The following is a 20,459-nucleotide window of genomic DNA, read 5'->3' on the forward strand; positions in this document are numbered from 1 at the left end:
TCTCTCTCTCTCTCTCTCTCTCTCTCTCTCTCTCTTCTCTCTGTTTCTGTTTCTCTATTTCTCTGTCTATTTCTCTGTCTCTGTTTCAATGTCTCTCCCTGTCCCACTCTGTCCCTGAACCTATCTATACCTATCTGTCTCTCTGTCTCTGTCTCTGTCTCTATTTCTGTTTCTCCCAGACCCTCTCTCTTTCTCTCTGTCTCTCGTGCTCTCTCTCTCTTCTCTCTCTCTCTCTCTCTCTCTCTCTCTCTCTCTCTCTCTCTCTCTCTCTCTCTCTCTCTTTTTCTCTCTCTCTTTCTCTCTCTCCTTCCCAACTACCATCAGGTGACCCCAGTATCTTCCACTCCAAGTACCTCACCATGATAATTTGTCTAAAAGCAGACTCAAAAGCAGAAAAACCAAGCAAGCAACCATGGAGTTGATGGTCAGAGTGTGATCCCAAACCCATCTTCTCATCCTTCAGTTGTTTGTCACTCCTCACAGCAGTGAAAAGCTAACATAGGACTTGAGCATAAGAAAGTTAACACCTGAGAGAATTAGTGAAACCAATCCCTTGGAGATACCAAGAGATGAACACATATATGCTTGGCTTCACAGATGGTATATCTACATAAGTAAGATGTTTATTTGGTATTTATCTTCCACCTGTCAACTTAAAAAAAGTTCCCTGGGCATTAGCACATAACCTCATATTTTAACATCCTATCTCTGTTGACACTCAATGTTAATATCTGAAGCCAAGGGGATTCTTTAGGCATATTCACAGAATGAAAATACCTTCCCTTGCAACTTCTTATAAAAGAATATTATCTATCTTAGTTAACAAATTGTGATATGTGTGAATTCATTATTTTGTCCTAGCATGAAATGTCTAAGGAATTACTTTTTCATGGGGGGCTGGGGAAGGCGGTGTTTCTTAAGAAGATGAGCCGTGAGCAGGGAGAGCAATGAGATAATGAAGAAAGATTATGTGTTTCCAGATGCTTTCAAATGCTTTCCCACAGCTAGAGCAGTATTTACAGAGTCCAATATCTGTACTTTTATGCTCTAAAAGAAAACTTTAATCAACTACTGTGGTAAAGGTAGATAAGCCGACTTGAATGTAGTAGCTAAATTCTCACAGGCGCTCTGTAAAGAATTCTAAATTAACAAAACTCAAAGCAAAAAGATGACTCAGCACTTGCTTCAATACTAGATCTGCACAGGTTCAGGTGACATGGCTCTGCATGGGGAATGTCTTCTAAGCCATAGGAAAAAAATGACGGTTCAGGTGTTTCTTTAATTCCCAGTAAATAAGATTGAAATGTATTTTAATTGAGTTTATTTACTTGATTGTCCTTAAAATAATCTGATTTGCCTTTTGTGTGTGTGTGTGTGTGTGTGGTGTATACACACAAGTATATGTGTTTGCAAATGTATAGGAGCATGCATGTATTCATATAGACTGATGAAGTTGATGTTACTTCATCACTTTCTACTTTATTGACTGAGGCGGAGTCTCTTGCAAAACATGCAGTGCTCCAAATCTAGCAAGATTAAGCAGCCGTCTTGCCCTGTGGATTTCCTATCTCTGTTTCCAAAGCACTTGCCCAGCTTTTACTTGGGTGCAAGAAGTGTAAACTGTCTTCCCCACAGTTTTGTAGCAAGCACTCTAACCACTGAGCTGTCTCCTTGGCCCGAGACATACATTTTCAAGTCTTCTGAAACATTATAAAATCCACAACAGGAGACTTCATAAAGAGCATCTTACCACAAAATGAACTCTCTCTCCAGTGATTGCACTCACAGCTGCTTTGTGATTGATACATGATTAGAGGGCATACCTTTAGAGAAAGGCTTTCCTTCTGTTATAAAAGTCTGCCCCATTCTCTCACTACCACATTCTTTGGAGTTGTGCAAAAGGTAGTTTTTTGGTACTACTGCTGGTAGTGTGGTCTCTTCTTTCTTTCTTTCTTTCTTTCTTTCTTCCTTCCTTTCTTTCTTTCCTTTTTTCTTTCTCTCCTCTTTTATTTCTTTTTGGTTTTCTTTGGAGGAGGTGTTGAGACAAAAACTGAAAGACATTTTTTTCTTTTCTCCCCTAAATATGAATCATTCAAGTAAAACCAGCTTAACAGTAGAAATTGGCGAAGAGGAAAGAACTAATAAAATTCCTCATCTTCTTCTCTACTCTTCAGTAATACATTAGCACTATGGCTTCGGTAACTGTGTGATCTACCATGATCTGGCTGTGAGACTCTTCTTCCTCAGAATACATTTTAAAAGACAAAAATTTCAAAGTTGAGTGGATCTGGAAGCATAAAATAGAGGGCCATCTGGGAATGTCTCTGTGAGTGGGTTGCTAGATTAGATTCAATGATCATATGTGAGCATGGGCTTGGGTCTGGGTCTGAACTGAAGGAGAAAGTGAATAGAACATCAGCGTCCATCTCTCTCTGATCCTGGCCGCAGACGTCATGTGAGCAGCTGCATCACACTTATGTTGCTCAGCAAGAAGTCCTGGCAAGATGGACGGCATCTTCTCAAACTCTGAAGCAAGTCTAAGCAACACAAAGGAGAAAGGATTTATTTTGTCTCACCATTCAAGGGTAGGGTCCGTGCTTGTGGGGAAGGCATGGTGGAGGAAATGTGAAGCAGCTGATGACCTCGCATCCACAGATAGGAAACAGAGAGTGAGGTACACTGGTTTTCCACACCCCCCCCCTTTGGCTTTTAGTTCAATACAGGATGGAACTATGCTGAGGGTGGATATCCTGGATTGGAAACCTTTCAGAAAATACCCTCATAGAGTCTAAATCCAATCAAGCTGAAAATGAATATGTGGGCCAGAGTGTGAAACAGGGAATGGTGGGTGCATAGGACAGATACAGAGTACATAATACATAAATATGTATGCATGCATGTATATATACATATGTATTATTTCATATTTATATTTATATAAAATTGTCAAAGAACTAAAAAGTATTAACTATGACAGTCATCTAGCTTTAACTGCTCCTTTAACAGCCCTCATTGGAGGCATTTTAAAATTCCTGAAAACATTTTACAATGGAAAATGAGCTTAGAGAATAAAATACAACATATTTTGACAAAAAAAATGTATTTCTGATATGATAATTCCTATTAAGTATTCACTGAATAAACAATACAATAACTAGATTCATGAAAGTAACATTTAGCATAAGAATGCATAAAAATCATTGGAACCAATACATTTAAAGAGACCTAAGAGGAAGAGTTAAGTGGAGAAGGTAATATAACACATGATGTAAGGAAGCAGGTGGACAGGGAACTTAGAGACAAGACTTAGGTGCTAAGAACTCTTTCCAGAGGATGAGAATTCCATTGTTAACACCCATGTTTGAGTGACTCACAGTTGCTTGAAACTCTACCTCTGGGGGATCTGATCCTTCTTCTGCCCTTGCGTGGGCATACATATGTGGTAAACACACAGGGACATATATACATGTAAACAAAATTTAAAAAGAGAAAGCAGAACAGATAGTTAACTAAGGGTGGAAGGGTATAAGAGACCATGCGGACAGTGGGGAAGGAAGTGAAGAAGAACAAAGTATAATGACATATGTATGAGAAAACAGAATGAAACTAATTACTCATTCTAAAATAAACATAAGCACTTAAAATCATAGGTAAATGATAGCATAGCCAACAAGATGACTCATTGGTTAAACTGGTTGCAGTAAAAGCTCAGCCACCAGTGTTCGGTCCCCAGAGCCCACAGATAGGGGGAAGGAGAGAATCAATTACATAAAATTGCTCTCTGACCTTCACCTGCCTGGTGTGAACCCAACCACTAATAATATGTTTTTATTTAAAATAAATAAACAAAAAGTGAGAAAAAAAGACAGAACTGTTGGTCCTTACTCAAGACAACAGTAATATGTACACAATACTGCATGCATATATATATGTATATATATACATATATACATATATATATAATTTGATCAAAGACTATGCCAAAGAATGTGAATACTATGTTTTTCTTGACTGAAGATTGATGTCCATTCATTAACCTATTTTTGAGGTTTTGTCAAACACCAGATGCAATAAGGAGAAATTATACTAAAACAAATGTGCTTATCGGCTCTAAGAAAAACCTTTTAGTCTGCTGAATATTCTTTCTGAGAACACTCATTAAATGTACCTTGCAAAATGATCTAACTAAACCTGGGATTAAATACTTGAAAACTTGGAAGTTAATTCTTCTAGAACTTGCATGACATGCATTTATCATGACATGCATTTATCTTCACTTCATATGTGTGTGTATGTAAGTATGTATGTATGTATGTATGTATATATGTATCTGTGGTGAATAAAATCTTTTCTGAAAATTTCTTTTCTTCTTTCTTTCTTTCTTTCTTTCTTTCTTTCTTTCTTTCTTTCTTCCTTCCTTTCTTCCATTCTTTATCTCTTTCTCTCTTTCTCTTCCTTCCTTCCTTCCTTCCTTCCTTCCTTTCTTTCTGTTTGATACTTTATCAACATTTCAAATGTATCCCCTGTCCCAGTTTCCCCCTGGAAATCCCCATCCCATCCCCTCTCCAACCTACTTCTTTGAGGGTGTTCCCCAATCCACCCACTCCCACCTCCCCAACCTGGCATTCCTCTAGACTGGGGCATCAAAACTTCACAGGACAAAGAGCCTCTCTCCCCATATGCACACCATACCTATGAACTACACACAAAGAAAATCTTAAGTAAAAAATGTAACTTCTCTTTTGTATTACTTCTTAGATCTTGTATTTCTATTTTTTTAAAATAATTTAGGCTAATTGAAATTTTAAACAAATATTTTTGGTCTGTGAGCATAAAGGATGATTTTTAAGAGGAAGTAAATTCATATGTGTGGTATATATTGTTTGTGTACGAACACTGGCTTGATTGTTTTCTCCAGTAGAGGAACTGTCTTTGAGGCCACTCAAGCATCCTCAGTATAAATCAATGTAAGGAAGGAAAGAAAAAAAATCATGAGGTGATATCTCCCATGGCTATAGTAGGTGCCCAGTCAATTTGTCATGTTAACCGTGAGTCTGTTTGATGTCTGTCTTGTATCAGGATAATACTTTATTTGTGAACTCCACTAGGTTGTCAGCCTTTTAATAACCTAATTACAATGTTACAGCTAAATATTTCTTCTAAATTCTTACCTATAAAGCCAGGTTCATCTCAATTCCATCAAAACATCTTCTTAGATAGGTGTGCTGACCAGCCACCTATATATCATGGAATAACCAAGTCTCACAGCCTTTTAGATCCTTGTCCAAGATTATACTAAACAACAAGGTGAAGAATCAAGCATAGATCTGAAATTTTCTAATTCAAGACTTCCTCATATTTGGCAGAATTGTTTCTGGTTACCCTCCTGAGGAATCTCTTCTTCCCTTTTATGTAGCCTAAGCCACATTCTTTCCAATATTCCCTTCATGTCTTCTCCATAGTCTTTTCCAGTTGTCTACAGTCATCAGAAGGGGTTCTACAAATACATATTGCACTCTGCATGAAGCTCCTGTGTGTTTTTGTATATGCGTGTCTGCAACTGTAATGTGTGTGTCAATATGTGGGTAGATGTACAGCTCTGTCTAAGCGTATGGGTCTGTGTGTATGTATACGTTTGCAGGCACAAAACTGCATACATGCATATGTATGTGCGTGTGTGAATGCATTGATACGTGGAGATATATACCTTTACATTCATAAATCTCCAGGCATGTGTATGGGCATGCATGTTCATATGTTTGGGTGTATGGGCATCTTTACATCTGTGTACATCTGTATTTATGTTGATCTGTGTGTATGGATGTGTACACATGAGGGGGGAGACCAGAGGTCAACCTCAGATGTTGTTTCTCTGGTACTGTTCACCAGGCTTTATGAGGCAGAGTTTCTCATTAGCCTGGAATTCATCAATTAGGTGAGGCTGGCTAGCCAGTGAGCCACACGGATCCTTCTGTCTCTACCTCTTGAGCTTTGGAATTATAAGAACCTGCCATCATGCACAGATTCTTTTGTGGGTTCTGAGAATCAAACTCTGGGCCTCATGCTCTCATGGCAGGTCCAGTACCACTAATCTATAGCCGCAGTCCAAGAGAATGAAGTCCTCGGGGAATCCTTTTGAGGCTTTCTTGGCTTCTTTTTCTTCTTCCTTCTTCCCTGCAACTTCCCTTCCCCATGACACTGACAGCTGGAGCGAGAAAAGCCCGCATGGTGTCTGGAAGCAGTAAAGTGTGGGTCAGAGCCTGCCAACTGCAGGAAGCTCATTTTGTAAAGGGCATGTATAGAGGAAGAAGAAGCCTGGCATGTTGGAGCTATAAAAATTCACCAGTTAGTACATGTTCTGAGGGACCTTCCAGACCTGAACCAGAGCACATGAGAAATAAGCCCTTCTAAAATACTACTGCTCTTTGGTTTAACTCCATTTGCTTCACAATAGAAATCACACCATCTATCTCTAGAGCAAAGGGTAGACTCTCAATGTTATCAATTACTGCTGGGTCAGTATATACTTACATAGGATGATATCATTCATGAAACATCCATTATGGGCAGAGATTTCTAACAGGCTTCACATAACGTTTTTATTTTAGACTCAGATAACAGTGAATTTTCTGATTGAGAAAGAGAAGTATTTGGGGAGTTAACAAAACTCTCTGAAGGACACATCTGTGAGGATTAAGGCTACAGTCAGACCATGTGAGTCTTTGTAACTGCCAAGAAGAGGAGGGCAGCGTCCCAGAAATCCTTGTGGGGCTGAAGAGATGGCCAGTCAGTTCAGAACACCTGCTTCTCTTGCTAAAAATCTGAAATTAGTTCCTTGTACACATGTCAAGCAGCTCATAACTATCTGTAATTTTAGCTCACCCTCTTCTGGATTCTATAGGCACCTGCACTCATGTGAACATGTCCACACAGACACTAACATGCACACATTAAAAAATAAAATAAAATCCTTTTCTTAAAATAAAATAAAATGAAAGGTAAAGAAAATAGTCTCTGCTTGTGCATGATCTGAGGCACTTTCAACTCCAAGAACTGGTTCAACTAGCCCCATGTGAAATGGGCTTGCTCTCAGGCTCTTAATAGAAAAAAAGACGATTCTATTGATTAGTCATGGGCAAGGAAAGAACTACAACACAATGCCCTAAGCACTGTGACAAGAAAAAGGTTTGTTACTAGGGGTGAACAGTTGTCCCTAGCCCCAACAGATAATATTAGTGATGAGAATACTTCAAAGAACAATATTGATTTTTCCCCTTCATGTACTTGGTATTTTCATTTTCAACACAAGGGTAGGATGCTGGGATTCTGGCTATAGCTAAGTTGGCCTTCGCTGTCCATCTGCATGTGGTCTGGAAGCTTCTGACACTCATGTAATGGGCCAAATCCGGCAGAATGAGGAACTTGGCTCGAAAGGTCTGCATGTAAGGGCAGAAGCGGGAAGGCTGTCACTGTTTTCAATATTGGTTGCTTTCCATCCCAGAGAGTGGAACTGTGGGATAGACATCCAGACACTAAAGATACTGGAGAGAGAGATACAGCAAGTAGAGATTATAAATACATCAAGAATCCGGGCATAGATGACATTTCATAAAGTCTTCTGAGGGGATTTGGACTCTGGTCAAACATTGAAAGCCGCTTCTGAGCACGCTTTATTTTGAAAACAGATTCAAATCAGATGGAAATATTCACATGTAACCCAAAGGATGTCTGTGGGAATAAACGCTCCAAATGTTCTCTCTGGCAATGCTCTTCAAAGAATCAAGAAAAATCAGGGACTGGTTTAAAGTGTTAGATGTTTTTAAATAGTTAGCGTGGTCAAGAAGAGCACTGGCTATATTTCTTTCAACTCCATGGCTTGGTAAATCAACCCTGACACAAACCATAAGGCGACTGCTCAAAACAGGAGGATATTAGCCATAGCTGGACCACCCTTGGGGAAGAATTTACCCCTTATAGAACACTGGAAAGACTAAAATATCCTAATAATGCTATTAGCTTGTTTTCTAAACTGTGTTTAAAACACAGGGTTCTAAGGAGACCTGAGAGCTCAACTGTCTCCTGCAGTATACATATTCAGAAGTCACTACACTCTGTACCCATTTCCATCTCCTCTTGGAGATTCACAATATATAATAAAATTATGTTAAGCACGGTAAACACTGTACAACTTAGGACTTCATCTAAAACTTTATTTTTCTTGTATTTTAATGTTTTAATGTTTTGGTTTTCCTTTAATTTATCTTTGTGTGTGTGTGTGTGTGTGTGTGTGTGTGCGTCAGCATGTGTGTATACACAAGAGAAAGATAGAGAAAGGGTGATGGAGATAAAGTGTGTATGTATGTGTGCTATTTGTTTGTGAAAGTCACTGGACAACCTCGATCATTGGTCCTTGGTATCTGGTTTGAAAATTGTTTTTTTGTTGCTCACTGCTATACCCACCAGTTTAGCTGGCTTGCGAGCATCTGAGGATTCTTTTGTCTTTGCTTCCTATCTCCCCATAGGCTGTTGAGATTACAAATGAATGCCATGACATCTAGCTATACCTGGGTTCGGGGGGATTTGAACCCAGGTCTTCAGGCCTGCCAGGCAAGTCATTTGACTACTGAAACATCTTTCTATCCAGTGTATTTCAATTAGCCCCATCCATACAGGTATTTTTAAGTTCTGTGATGAAAAATCATAATTCAAGAGACAATTCTCTCTCCATGCCATGCATAAGCAGTCCTTCTGTAAACCCTAATATAGCCAGTGTTATCTACCAGGAAATTAATTCACTCTTTCCAGACTTCCAAGATGGTTCACCATAGATAACAACCAATCTGTTAATGTCAAAGTTCTGTCTTTCATCGTCTACACTAGTGGCTGGATGTGTCTAATTAGTCATCTAGACACGCCAATGTCCCTTTAGTGTTATTGGCAAATGTAAGCAACATCTTAAACTTAATGTCTACAGATGGCTTGTGGAGCAATCACAAAACAGGCAGCACCGTCTTAAACTATTCTTTCATGTGAGTTGACATTTACTCAAACATTTTCATTTTCAGCACAGTGCCCTCCATAATCCTAGACCGTCCATGTTTTTATTTGCTAGACATCCACGTGATCCCTGGTTATCAGAAATGGCTCATCAGTCAAGCTTGTAAGACTTACTGAGAATGACGTAGAATTCACAGCATGATAATAAGGAGGAGGAGGAATAAGTAAGAAGAGAAAAAAGGAGGAGAAAACATATGGTGAGACTGATAAAGCAAAGAGATTATAGAAGAGCCCATTGCTGAGGAAGTCATGACAATGACCTGTTAAGTAAAAATGTGGAAGTCCATTGTTTTGGACCAAGCAAGCGCACAAAACTGCCAAAGGCCAAAAGGAACCAAGATGGGGCTCACTCTTCCTAAACCCTACACACTCATACTGGGGATTTAAGGAAATATAAACAGAGCAGGATTTTTGTCAACCACTGAAAACAGAAAGTTCCCGCCTACATGAATTTGAATAATAAACAATAAAATAAGATTCTTAAATACTTTTTTAAAAAAACCTATTTCTGCTTTAACTTTAGTAAAATGTAATTCAACATTGGACCTTTAAACTGTAAACACTTTAAAACTGTTTTTCTTCACAGGGTGGAGGTCCTCTCCTCCCATTGATGATCGACTTTGCAATCCTCTACTATACACATGCTGCCAAAACAATCAGATCCACCATGTATAGTCCTTGGTTGGTGGTTGAGTCCCTGGGAGCTCTGAGGGTACTACTTAGTTCATATTGTTGTTCGTCCTAAGGGGCTGCAATGGGAGGGGTTTGTTCTTGTTTTTGTTTGTTTGTTTGTTTGTTGGAGGGGAAACTGGGAAAGGAGAAATCATATGACATGTAAATAAAGAAAATATCTAATAAAAAATGAAAAACAAAACAAAAAAATTAAAAAATAATAAAAGAAAAAAAAACTGTTTTCCCTCCAACAGCGTCTCACTGTTCAGACAGTGTATTAGCAAGCCCAGTTTTACAGTTCTGCTTCCCTATTCTGATGTTGCCTTAGTCTGGGAGTGTACTTTATAGAATGGAAGTGGTCCAGATTCAGAAATCTAGAGTAAAAGCGATTCAACCTAAAAGTGAATTTGCTTCGATTTCACCTATAACATTCAGAACAAGGAAAGCTCTTCAAGAGTCAAGTTTCTACTCCAATTAGACATTAGGTCAACGTATACCTCCCAGTGCTCATTTAAAAAATCATTCAATTTTCATGTCCTACTCTACAGAGCCTGTATAACTTCTATCTCCTTACTCCTCTTCTTTCTGTCCTCAATTTGTGTTATTCAAAGGATAAACATTTTGCTTTGCTTAACCTTTGAACTCCTTTCTTCATCTACAACCTTCACTAAAACATAGTGAATGCAACAGGAAACTCATCTGCTGCTCTGTGTGGAAGCAAGAGAATATTATGGTATAGTTTCTTTGTTTTGTGTCATGCATTCATTCATGAATCCTGTGTATGCCAGCATCATTTAAACACTAATGAACATTACCCATTACCAAATCACAAAAGCTTATGTCAAATATAGATTCATGTTGAGGAGTTTTGGGTAGAAACCATAGACATTTCCATCAGGTTTCAAGATATCAGTCTGTCTGCTAGCTTGGCCTCATACCTTCAGGCAGAGGCTACATTGTCCTTGTGTAGGATAAACATTGCCCAGATTAAAGGAAGTATAAAACTTCACCTGCTGCAATTAGAGAATTCAAACACTATGATCATCTCTAAGGACTGGTTAATAATCTACAAACCATGGCTTAATTAAATGACTCCTCTACTCAAAACTCAATGTCAGCAGACTTCAAAGCTCTCCAAAACCCAGTCTAACAACACATACAATTGCTTTGAAACTGTAATATTAAAAGCAAGTGATGCAAATCTATTTGCAAATTTATATTAGGTTGAGTTTTTCTTTTTTTTTTTTAACAGAAACTGGCCTCTAATTCACCATGTAGCTGAGGATACTATTGAATGATTCACCCTTCTGCCTCTACCTTCTGAGTGTGAAAATTATAGACATGTGCCACCACTGCCAGTTTATGTGTGACCCACATTAAACACTGTGTTTCATGAATGTTACACGAGCACCTTATAATGTGCTCTGAAACCTAGCTCCCAAGGTATGCTAAGGAGTCTCAGGAAAGTAGTTTAAGGGGGAGCCTCCCAAATTAGATCTAGTCCAGGGACTGGGCTTGGGTATGCGATAGGCTCTTGGTTTCCCTGGGACATTATCAAACCTTGACAATGTAAAGTTGAAGTTATTTCCTCGCGTTCTGCTGTACTCAGACTCTGAGTGTATTTGTTTGGATGAAAAGAATGTCCAGTGAGATAAAACAGACTCAGAAACACAGACTAGTCTATATCCAAGGGCCAGCCAGCCAGTGACCATAAATAGGAGAACATTCATTGAGAGTGTGACAAAACACCGGTCCTACTGACAAGCTCCAGAAAATTCTGCAGAACAGAGGTAAGGCCTGCTGGTGACTGTATTAGTTATTTTTCTCAATGTTTTTGACAAGATATCTAACAAAGGAAATGCAATGAAAGGAGGATTTGTTTTGCCTAAGTAGGGTATAGTCTGTCACATCAGTAACAGCCTGCTAGCTGGAGCCCACGGCAGCTGGTCACACCGTACCTGAAATTGTACTTCCTAGAGAAGAATCTGGTCAGTTTGCTTTCTCCTTTTTATGCATTTCAGGACCCCAGCCTGTCCAACAGGGCTGCCTAACAACACGTAGGATGAGTCTTCCTACATCTGTTTAACCTCATCTAGGAAACCTTCACAGAAATACCTGGTTTCCATGGAGATTCCAGATCATATTGAGTTGATCCTATCAACCGCCACAATGACATAGAAGTAAGCATTCAGTTATTCCTGGAAAAGTAAAGAGTCTGATTTGTTTTATGGGAATTTAGGGCCTCAGAGATGACTCGGTGGTTAAAAGCCCTTGATGTTCTTAGACAGGAACCAGGTTCATGTCGGATCACCCACATTATCAGTTTGCAACCACCTGTAACTCCAGCTCCAGGAATTCTGACAACCTCTTCTGTTTGCTGTGTGCATCTGGACATACATGATTTGCATACAGATGTGCAGGTATACATGCAAATAAAAAAATAAACTTAAAAATAAGATGTGAATAGTGTACAAAAGACAGTATCGCTGAATGATGGAACGGAAGAACTTTCTAATGGTCAGATCTAGAAGCAGGGCTGGATTCCACCGGTAGCCACATTGACGACTGGTGAAATCCAGGAACCCCAAGTATAAGAACTCCCTTTTTTTTTGACCAAAAGTAATCACACAACACCTTCCAAAATCCTAGTGTGGCATTCATTTTCTCCCATAAGTTCTTCTCTGATAAGGCCATTGTAGTTCATCACAGGCTGTGATTATCTCAAGTGTAGTTGTTTCACAAGTCAGTGCCTATTGTCCACGAAAATACCCCGAAGATTTGTGTGGATATCGGTTAGCCTCTTGTTCTGTTACGTTAAAACAAAAAGTGCAATTATCTTTTTATTCATGAACGCTTCCTGGTACCTCTTTGAAAGTGTCAGCTGAATGCAGAGGTCACTGAGCATTTTCAAGTAACTGTCTGCTTGAGAAAGGAAGAAAACCCTTCAGAATAGGTGTTCACCTAGGTCTCCCTTTTTTGGAAGCAAACTCACCTCCATTTATCTTTTATCCCTCACCAAATTCAAAATTCTGATGAATGTGGAGAAAGTTAGAAAACCAATACTGGCCCTGTCAGAGTCTTGCCATCTTCCAGTTAAGAACGTTTGAGTTTAGATCGACTCTGATGCCTGCGGAATGTTCAATCAATTCTGCTAAAATACCTCTTAGCTCCTCATTCTGCTCTTGGGTCATGATTACTAAACAGCTATCTGAGAAAAGCCAAGGGAGGAAAACCTGAGCTAATGTGTTGTTTAATTGGCTGGTGAGCACAATAATTTGTTTCATTAACTTGTTTTCACTTCTAAGTTGTCAGTGTATATTAGAGGAATCAATCATGTGTGAGCAGATGTCCAGATGTTACAGGGTCTTGTTCACCCAAGGTAGGAAGTCTGAGTCACTGGGAATCCACATAATTAAGCTGGAGTTTTCTTTTGTCATGATGCCAAAATCAAAGTCAGAAGGACACTTACCATTAATCATATAAATTTCAAAACAGTGAACAATACACACTATGGGAAAAATTTTTCTAATACTTTAAACACAAATAAAGAAAGGAAACTAAGCAGAATCTCCATAATATAAATGTTTGCCTAATATCACAGGGCCTGTTTTCACTCCATTCTTGTCACAGTTACATCTCTAGTCTATTATCATTTTAAATATGGCAGTAGATGAAAGTGAGCCAAGGAAGATATTGCCAGCATTATCCAGATCAGCAAAACTACCCAGAATCCTGTAGTCTTGAAAAACAATAAATGATTCCCCTTTTACTTACCCATTTTTTGAGGTCGTTGCTTATCAATAGGTAAGTGATTCACTTGGGCCTCAAGATTTTAATTTGTACTTAAGATGAAATTCATCAAGCTTATAAAGCTTCATCATTTGCTTTTACTATATTTCCATAAGGGGTGGTGGTTTGAAATAGAAGTGTCTATAAGCTTATGAAGTTGAAGACTTAATCTGTTGTTTGAAGAGATTATGGAACCTTCAGAAGTTGGAACCTTGCTGGAGGCAAGACATCTCTGAAGATAGTCTTTGAGAGTTTGTAGCCTCGGGCAGTTCTACTCCTATCGCTTGCTCTGTTTCCTTAATACAAAGAAAATGTGATCATGCAGCTTCTTGCTCCTGCTGCTGTGAATTCCTGGCCATGATGGACTTTATCCCTCTAGCAACATAAGACAGAATAAAGTCTTTCTTAAATTGTCTTTGGTTGTGGTATTTTATTTCCCGGCAGTAAGAAATAACTAATACTGTGGATAAAAATAGATTTAATCAATAATCCAAACACATATAGACATATAGTGAATGGTTTGGGATTTTTTTGTTTGCTTGATGTTTGTTTTTGTTTGGTTGCTTTTGTTTTGTGTTGTGTTGTGTTGTTTGTTTATTTGTTGTTTTAGTTTAATAGCTTTTTCTCAAGGCACTATTCCTTTCTCTACTGCCTCTTTTAATTCTGCAAATAGAAATGTGTTCTTCTTGTACAAAATGCTGTTTTTTTAACTTCTTGGTAAAATGGAAGATTGCAAACTACTTCTGAGCTACACATATAAAGAAAATAGAGATAACAGACCTGGCTCTATTCCTAAAGGCAGGAATAAAAAAGAGAGAGAAATCTAGGTAACGGAGTCAGTTTCCTCCATAGAGGAGTAGACAGGAAAGGAAATTGGCCTGCAGTATATTTTGCTGCTTGCACAAGAAGGGGTTCATAGATCTGTCAGATAGGGAAAGTCTTCACCGGATAGGGCTCTGCAGAAAGGGCAAGTGGAAGAGATGTGAAACAAAGCTGAAGAGATACAATGAGGGGTTGAGTTTACTGTAGTTCTATGCATAGCCTTAGTAGCACTGGACAGATGTATAAACTACAACGGAAATTTTGAACAGGAGGCTTATGCCGAGACTCTGCAACAGCTGTAAGAGGGATTCGGCTGAGAGCGACACCCTCCTGCCACTGCTTGAGTGAACAGGAATGGGAGAACATGAGAAGCTTCCCAAGCCTAACACCTGTGGCAGCAAATATTCCCCTGTGGAAGCCATAGCACACTGAGGGTTAGGGTGACAGCTAAGGACAATCTTGTAAGTGAACCCCAAAGAACCAGGTAAAACAAAGCTTAGGAGGCCTTCTACAATGCCCTAAGCCTAAGCCATAATGGGTCCTCCATTGAACACAGAATCTGGAGCATATCAGAGAAGAGGCCATGGATACATAAGATAGATTCTGTTGGATACGCTGTCAGAAGTGGCCTCACACACAGACAACTCTCTCATGAAAGGGGAGGCATGAGGGTTGGGGAGATAGCTCAGTGGGTACACAGGTTGCTTTACAAGCATGAAAACCTGAGTTTAGATTCTCAAACTGATGTAGATGCCTGACAGATGCACTAAGAGACAGAGACAGATGGTCCCCAGACTGCCTTGGTTAGCAAAACTAGCCAGCAAGCAAGATGCCATTCATTTGAGAGAACCAGTTCCAGTAAATAAAAATGAAGATCAATTAAGGAAAACACCCAACAACAGTTTCAGGCTTACACACACACACACACACACACACACACACACACACACACACACACTTATCTCTACCTCATTTAGCTCTACCTCAAGAACCTAGATATAATTTTATGACCACTCTTTATCTGTAGCTATCCCATAATATTTCAAACCCATATGCTTTCCTCCTATTTTATATCCTATTCCTTTTTTCTCTTTTCCCAATCTCTCCTCCCTCTACTTCTTATTTATTAATACATTTACTCTAAAAATCTATAAAGTACATTTTCCTAATCAATACCCTTGATGCCCCTGCCTACAATCCTTATTGAGGACACAAGTGAAGTCCATAAATGTCCTTTCCTGCACATTAGTGCCCAAACCACCTTCAAAACATTGTATCAACAGATTACAGTCAGTGTATCTTCCTAAATAGTGGGGAACACAGCCTAAGTAAAGATAACTCACCAGGAAGACACCCAAATAAGGCAAGGAAATCAACTCAGGACCTAGAGAAGAAATTTAGCAAAGTGAATAAGAGAGACACGAATCTGGGTGTTAAAGATGATGAAAGAAATTCACTAAGGAAATTGCAACACTGAAATAAGAATATAAAAGAAAGGATAGAAATGAAATTGTCAACCAAGCAATCAAGCAAACTATACAGTAGAAAGCATCATCCAAGACAAAGAGAGCAGAATAAGGCATTTTGGGATAGAGGTTAAAGCACAATAATGTAACACATTCATACCTACAGAAAAAAATGGATATTTATAACTGAAACTTCTAAGAACAAGGAAATATGAGCAAGGGAAAATTCCTAAGAATACACAGAGTATGAGGAGATAAGATAAAATCTAGAACTAAGTCCAATTTATCCAATAAAATTATAGTCCAAAGTTCCATAAAACTAAGCAAAGAAATGGACATTTAAACAAAAGAGACATTTATAACTTCAAATAGATGGACAGAGAAGAAATTCTCCACAACATAGCAGAGTCAAAATGTAAAAAATTACAAAGAAAGGAAGCAATATTTAAAATTATAATGGAAAGTGCCAATTCACATACAAAGGCTGAAACACCAGAACAATATCAGGCCTCTCATCAGTAATATTCAAAGCCACAAAAGTATGAAACAATACTTTAAAGCCAAAAAATGCAAATAACTGGTCACTAAGATTGCTGTACCCAGCAAAATGATCTCTTAGAACATATAGAAAAATAAAAACATTTTGGGATTGTGGGGAGCCAGGACAGGCATTCGTCATGGCAAGATGGCGCCTACTTCCGCTGTTGAGTAAACAACTGTTTGCACATGTGCGTAGAGAACTGTTTGCGCATGTGCATGGAGTGAAAAAGACGCCATGTCACGGCCCATTCTGGGGCGTTACGTAGGGTAATGAGCGAACAGCCAATCATGAGCAGACACGCCACGCTGTGGGCAGATACGCTGCACTGTGGTGTATATAAGCAGTGCAGATTTTGGGCTCGACCCTTTTTTCCTATGGATGGAGACAAATAAACAGTTGCTGCAGAAGGAACCTAGTGTCTGCGTGTCTTCTTCCCGGCGAGAAGACTGCGCGGGCTACACGGGATAATTGATCTAATGTCATTTTTTTTCTTGTTGGGAGAAAAATAATCCTGAAAGTAAGCAATGTAGGAGAGAAAGAATTTACTTTAGTTCCCTGATCCCAGGTATCAGCCACCACTGTAGGGAAGTCAAGGGAACTTGAAACAAACATATCACAAGAAAGGGAGAAATCAATAAATACAAGTATGTTTGTTGGCTTGTTTGCTTGTGCCCTGTTCAATATCTCTACCTCTACAAAATTCAGGACCACTATGTGCTGGGTCTTTTCACAATGGTCAGTAATTGTGTAGAGGCAAGGTCTCAGACCAGCCAGATGCAGACAGTCACTCATTGAGACTCTCTTCACCATGGACTCTAGGCTGTGTGACCATGACTAAGTTATCACAATAAGCATACACTAAAGCAATTCATCACATCCAAACCAGTACTGCAGAACTGTTACATGCAGGCAGACAGCAGTCTCACTCATGAGAGAAGAGGGCGAAAAAAGTTCCTGAGAAGATGAACAAAGGGGAGGCAGGAAGGAACCCAACACATCTACAAACCCCTAAATACAAACTGAGGAAGGAAAGTACTGCCAATAATCCAACCAAGCAGACCAAATATGTGTGTTCACCTTCTTCTGTCATTTTCTTTCAGACTTCAGGTACTGAATAGCCAGCCTCATTGGTGTCTAATGGAGAATCCCTTTGAAGATTGAGAGCCATTCATATTTCAGGTAAAGAGGAAGTAGATCAAAAGGTACTTCCGCCAGCTACTCATCATTCTACACATATTATTTCCGTCAGCCCTACTTTGTATTTGAAGATAGGCTATCACAAAGTGTTCTTTATGACAATACCCATCTAATTAACAGTAACTGAGCCTGGGAGCATCTGATTGTGAGACTCTTTCTTTAGAGCTCTGTACTTGAGAATGATAAATGATGAGATTTGTTAAATACATATTAGAAAATGAAAGCCGTGATTAGAAAATTACACCAGAAACTTGATAATAGCCTGGCTAAACACAGACGAACCACGTGTTGTGTGGTTAAATGTCCCAGGTCTCATAAGCAAGAAATAAACAGTTCCCCATTTACCCAAGAGATTGGAGTTCTTAAGCCTTCATGTGATGGAAAAAAAAAAAAAAAAAAAAAAAAAAAAAAAGCCCTCACCTTTCTAAGTCCCTCTGATGGTTTCTGAAACAGTAGTCTGAGAGAAGCCTGCCAAAAATTCTCCACAGAGGCTCTGAAGAGCAGGGAGACTTCTATGAACAAAATCAATTCTCTGCAACAGGACTGCGCAGCCACTATCCCATTGCCTCACAAGAACAGAGTTCTTATTGATCCACCCACCTCTACCCTCACCCTCTACTTTTCTACTTTGTTATTTTACAGCTTCAAGCAGAGAAGAGATTTTAAAAAGAGGAAAGGCTAAACTTACTAGAGGTTACCTTGTATTCATTCAGAGGCTGACAACATACCAAAATGTGATCATTTGAACACATTAAGTAACAATGTGTCTCAAATTTGAGTGCCCTACAGAATACTGAAAAATCATTGGCCTGGGCATGTAGATAAGCAGACCCTCAGGTCCCAGTCTTGGACACTAGGATTCAAGCCATTCCTCCCATACCCTCCATACCTGGTGGTTATGATATAGAATATCTTAGCAGGAATAGAGGGACGGAGACAGATACACAGAGAGAAACAAGCCAGGCTGAGTAAAAAGAAACTGTAAGGGTGAAGAATGTTTTCTATAGATAAATAGATGATAGATAATATACCCATAGATAGATAAACTGATAGATGATAGATAGGTAGATAGATAGATAGATACATGGATACATAGATACATAGATAGATACATAGATACATAGATACATAGATAGATACATAGATACATAGATAGATATATAGATAGATACATAGATATGTTGGGACACAGATGGATAATTAACTTTTACTACTTATAGACATAAATGCCAATAAAACTGAGAATCCCACAATAATGTTCTCTATCAAAAAACTGAAGCCTGGTTGTACATATGCAGGCAATTAGTAAACACCATGCTCTCATTAGTTCAATAACTATTTTTAAAGCTATTAATTTTAAAAGATTTATTTAATTTTATTTGCGAGTGCTTGCCTGCATGTAGCATGTACATCATGTGTGTGCCGGATACTCACAGAAGCTATGTATCCTTTGGAACTAAAAGAATAATTATGAGTTTACATATAAGGGCTAGAAACTGAACTCAGATCCTCTGCTTTAGCATCAGGTATTTTTGCTACTGTGTCATTTCTCCAGCCCTCAATAACTCTTTATTAAATAAGTACATTCAAGTAAAGCTGGACTTGGAGGATATAATGAGGAAATACAAAGATGACAGTGTAATAAAGAATCAGAAAGAATAGAACACCGTGCTTGAGGCTAAATGGTGCTACCTGGGTGGTCTCATTCTGCTGAAACTCATCACTTTAGTACAGAATAGCATGAGCAAATCCAGTTCAGCAAGCATCTCACGTGTCACTGGGAACTCTCTTTCTGAATGTTCAATAGATCTTTTGTACCCTGTATGAAATTCAGGTCCTTCAAGCTTACCAGATATCTTCAAGCCAAAACTGCCTTAAATACGCTGAAGCCATTGGATCATGAAAGACAATTCTTCAATGCTACCCAGAGCTTAGTTTCAAGGGTCTGATACAGAGGATTCACTTCAGTTTTAAAGCTTGTCTAGAGACCAGCATCTACTGTAACTCAAAACGAAAGGTCCATGGCTACAACTTTCTATCTTGAAACTTGTAGAAGTGGAGATAGGGCGATTCAGCAGGAGAGTTTTCTTGAACCAAAGCTAAAATCATATCTCAGAACCTAGCACACTACTTACTTTCAGTGTCTTTCCTTAGTGTGACTTTAAAAGACAGAATGCATGGTATCTACTCTTTTCAGATTTGAAGTTTGGAACTTTAGGTGCCTTCTTTTAATACTTTTTCCATGCTATTAGAAACCTTCTTCTCTCAGTTACCTTAGGAACCATGGATAACAAGGACCATCAAGAACTTGCTCACTTACCTGTAACAGGAGGCAGTATGCAGCATTTAATCATTGTACGTCTAAAGAAGAGATGTCCAGGGGCTGGAGAAATCCCTTTCTGATGTGTCTGAGGAGAACAACGGTGTATTCACATACATAAAATAAATAATTTTTAAAAAGAGAGAGATCTCTAGCACAGGCTAGAGGGATTGTCCAGGGGCTTATCAATATAGCACTTTTTTTCAGAAGAATGAAATGTCATTTTACGTCCTTGTTCTGTTTATTGCAGGTGTTATAATTTTGTCAGTATTATTTTTATTTATTTATATTTATGTCTGCTTGGAATTGTACGTATGTATGTGCCGATACCCATAGTAGCCATAATAGGAAATCAGAAGTCCTGGAGCTGGAGTTACAAGTAGCCATGGCCCACCCAACATGAATGTGGGAAGCTGAGCTCAGATCTTATGTAATAGCACTGTTTTCTTAACCAGGGAATCCCCACTCAAAACATAGTTGTTATACACTAAATATAGATTTGTGTTTGAAAATAGTTATTAAAGAGCCAAAAGATATTCAAAACAACATATATAAACTTAGGCTTTAGTTTAGGTAAATTTATATATATATATAT

At 38.7% G+C, this 20,459-nt stretch overlaps 1 long non-coding RNA gene across 1 annotated transcript; it reads left to right on the forward strand.

Moving 5' to 3' along the window:
- Nucleotides 1–17,441: 17,441 nt before the first annotated feature.
- Nucleotides 17,442–20,006, forward strand: LOC116098143. Its single transcript, XR_004121724.1, has 2 exons — nt 17,442–17,526; nt 19,814–20,006. It is a non-coding gene; the product is annotated as an uncharacterized LOC116098143 (long non-coding RNA).
- Nucleotides 20,007–20,459: the final 453 nt, after the last annotated feature.

The sequence above is a fragment of the Mastomys coucha genome, unplaced genomic scaffold, assembly GCF_008632895.1.
Source record: "Mastomys coucha isolate ucsf_1 unplaced genomic scaffold, UCSF_Mcou_1 pScaffold1, whole genome shotgun sequence".
NCBI lineage: Eukaryota > Metazoa > Chordata > Mammalia > Rodentia > Muridae > Mastomys > Mastomys coucha.